Source organism: Mus caroli, chromosome 14 (genome assembly GCF_900094665.2).
Source record: "Mus caroli chromosome 14, CAROLI_EIJ_v1.1, whole genome shotgun sequence".
Taxonomy (NCBI): domain Eukaryota; kingdom Metazoa; phylum Chordata; class Mammalia; order Rodentia; family Muridae; genus Mus; species Mus caroli.
This window is the reverse complement of record NC_034583.1, coordinates 12,484,531-12,487,598: the sequence shown is the minus strand read 5'-3', so window position 1 is coordinate 12,487,598 and position 3,068 is coordinate 12,484,531.

The following is a 3,068-nucleotide window of genomic DNA, read 5'->3' as shown; positions in this document are numbered from 1 at the left end:
AATACAGCCTGATGCCTCAGATAGGCTAACGACCCTGCCTGATCCCCAATACAGCCTGATGCCTCAGATAGGCTAATGACCCTGCCTGATCTCCAGTACAGCCTGATGCCTCAGATAGGTTAACGACCCTGCCTGATCCCCAATACAGCCTGATATCTAGACACTAGAAATTGAATTTCATAGTGAGAATTATTGTTTTTCTTTTGATTCTTTCTCAATCTTTTAAGTATCTTAACAACCATTCTTAGCTCATAGACTACACAAAAGCAGGCTAGGGGTTGGCCTGTTTGCTAATCCTGAGCAGAGATTAATACCTTATTAAACAAGTGATAACTTTCATTCTTGTCCTCAGTTTCCTGGGGAGCAAAAAGCTCTACCTCAGATACCAAAACCCAGGACCAATAAAAACACCTTGTCTAAGTAGATTTCATAGTCAATCTAGAAAAAACCTGCTCCCTTCAAGCTTGGCCACAGATTGCTGCAGCTAGATGCACTCAGGTGTGTACCAGAGTTGAGATTTTTCATATCTCCTTTTGGGTTCATAAAATGTTTACAGGAACAGTCTATGAGCTGTTTCTCTCCAGGTTAACGATGAATTCCCTGGACACTGAGTGCTGGCCTCTCTGTGTTGCCCTTGGCTCTGTTGCGTGATTAGCTCTGTCTTCTTCCCATCCTAAACTCTACCTCCCCGGTCTGAGGTACTCAGTATCTAGTCTGAGGTACTCAGTATCTAGTCTGAGTACTTGCTTTTGTGAGTCGAATCTGTGATTCAGAATCAGGGTAGAGGCTATGGGAAAGTTCCTTTTCAAGAGAAATTTCAAGCTGATGGGATGAACTGGGGGAGAAGCTGATAGAGACTGGAGAAACTTCTCGGGTCCTCCCAGAAAGAGGCCTCCTCAGCACTTTGGGCCTGAGCACTGTGTACTAGAAGGTGAAAAGTGGGAGCCCTGCAGAAGCAGATGCTTGGTGCTTTCCCCTGAGCCTTCCTGGGTTTCACTGAACTGAGTGAGGCCCTCTCTAGCTCTGATTCACCATGTCTTCAGGCATCCACCTCCCTGCCTCTTCCCAGTTCTGCCAATATGAGCATTTCTGGGTTCCTGCCCCTAACACCTGTCTCCACTCCCACTGCACTCATCCATTTGAAATAGTGATGCTTATCTCCAAGCCCAAAGCTGGGTTCTTAGAGTGGAGACAAATGCAAATTAAACCAGAAGGTGCCACACTTCTGATTGAATCAGTAATATGCATCTATGGTACCCATTCAAATGCATTAAGTGATTAAGACTCTACAGTTACTTTTAAGTGTGTCATGAAATATGGACTCACCAAGTGCAGGTTAGTGTACAGATTTGGATAGGCCTGTTAGGACTCAGTCCTTCAGCACCCACTGTAAGCTCTGGAATAGTATCCTTTCACTGCATAGTCACTTATGAGGGATATGTCCTGTAAGAAGAAGACGTCTTGAGCCAGGCGTGGTGGCGCACAACTTTAATCCCAGCACTTGGGAAGCAGAGGCAGGCACATTTTTGAGTTCGAGGCCAGCCTGGTCTACAGAGTGAGTTCCAGGACAGCCAGGGCTACACAGAGAAACCCTGTCTCAAAAAATAAAATAAAAAACAAAAACGAAGAAGAAGAAGAAGAAGAAGAAGAAGAAGAAGAAGAAGAAGAAGAAGAAGAAGAAGAAGAAGACGACGGCGATGTCTTTGGGAACAAAGTCTAATGACACTTGTGCATGAAAATGTCCTAATGAAAGCCATTACTTGTTAAGCTAAGAAAACATTAATGAAGAACATCCTTACTTGGAGGATGCAATTGCCAACATCGTGATGAGAAGAGAGGATGAACTGAATGCCCAGCGGCAGAGGGAAGCCCAGCCTGAAGTGCGACCTTAACAGGAAGCTTATTTCCCTTTCAGTGAGGACGAAGGGAAGTGAATACAAGGTGCCTGTCATTTATTTTCTCCTAGGAAGTCTGCTCTCCTCCCAAAGCTGTATCAGGAGCCACGCCCACTCCATCACTAGAACTGCTGAGGAAGGGAATTCACAGTGATGCAGGGAAGCTGATGTCCTGGGAAGGTTGAAAGATTTCATATTTCACCGGGAATTATTTTAATCATTTTACTTTGAAAACGGAACTGCTTCTCCAGGCATTTAAAAAAACTGTGTCAAAAGAACCTCTGCTATTCCGCTGGAGGCAGCTGCAGAAGTTGGAGAAAAAAATATTAAGGAATCCAGACCCCACTCCTCTACAAGTTCCAGTGCCACCCAGGGCACGTTTGATCTCCTTCTCTTTCCTGTTTTCATTGTGAGTTTAAAGGGAAAGCTCAAGTTTCCCTTAGAGGTACAGGGACTGTCGGAAGGAGTCCCATCCTGTGAGTGTACGACAACCTTCTCAGGCCTGAATTAGAGTGCGTGGGTGCTTCCTGTCCAACATAACCAGTGTTCGGTGAGTTGGGTCTCAGAGACCTGGTGCTCTGCAGTGGACTGGGGTAGGAAAGGGAAGTCCTGGTGCCTGTGTTTGTATACTTTCAAATTTCTGTCAGGTTTGCTCTATAGTTGTCCCTGAATTTTTCCTTGAATAGTTATATGATTTGTCTTGGTGCTTGTAAATGTTTAATAATTGGTTCTTGAAAGAAAAGAGAACTGATTTATGACATTTACTGATTTTTTTGTAGTACAAACACTGTCAGTTCTTAGTTTCTATGACTTCCACTTCCCCATATTTAACCAATTATAGACAAAAACCTCTGAAGACGATCACTGTACTGAAGGTGTACAGAGAGACATTTTATTGTCTTTATCTGTTTTTATGGTTTTTTTTATTCCTTGAATGCTTCATATAATATATTTTGATCACACTCATCTCCTTTCCCAACTCCTGGCAGATCCTCTCCCACCTCTTTAACCACCCAACTGCATATTCTATTTCACTTAAAACACACATACACATACATACCCATACATACACACCCACAATATATATATATACACACACACACAAACACATACATATACATACAAAACCAAAATAACCCCCCCAATGAGAAATAACAACAACATCATCAACAA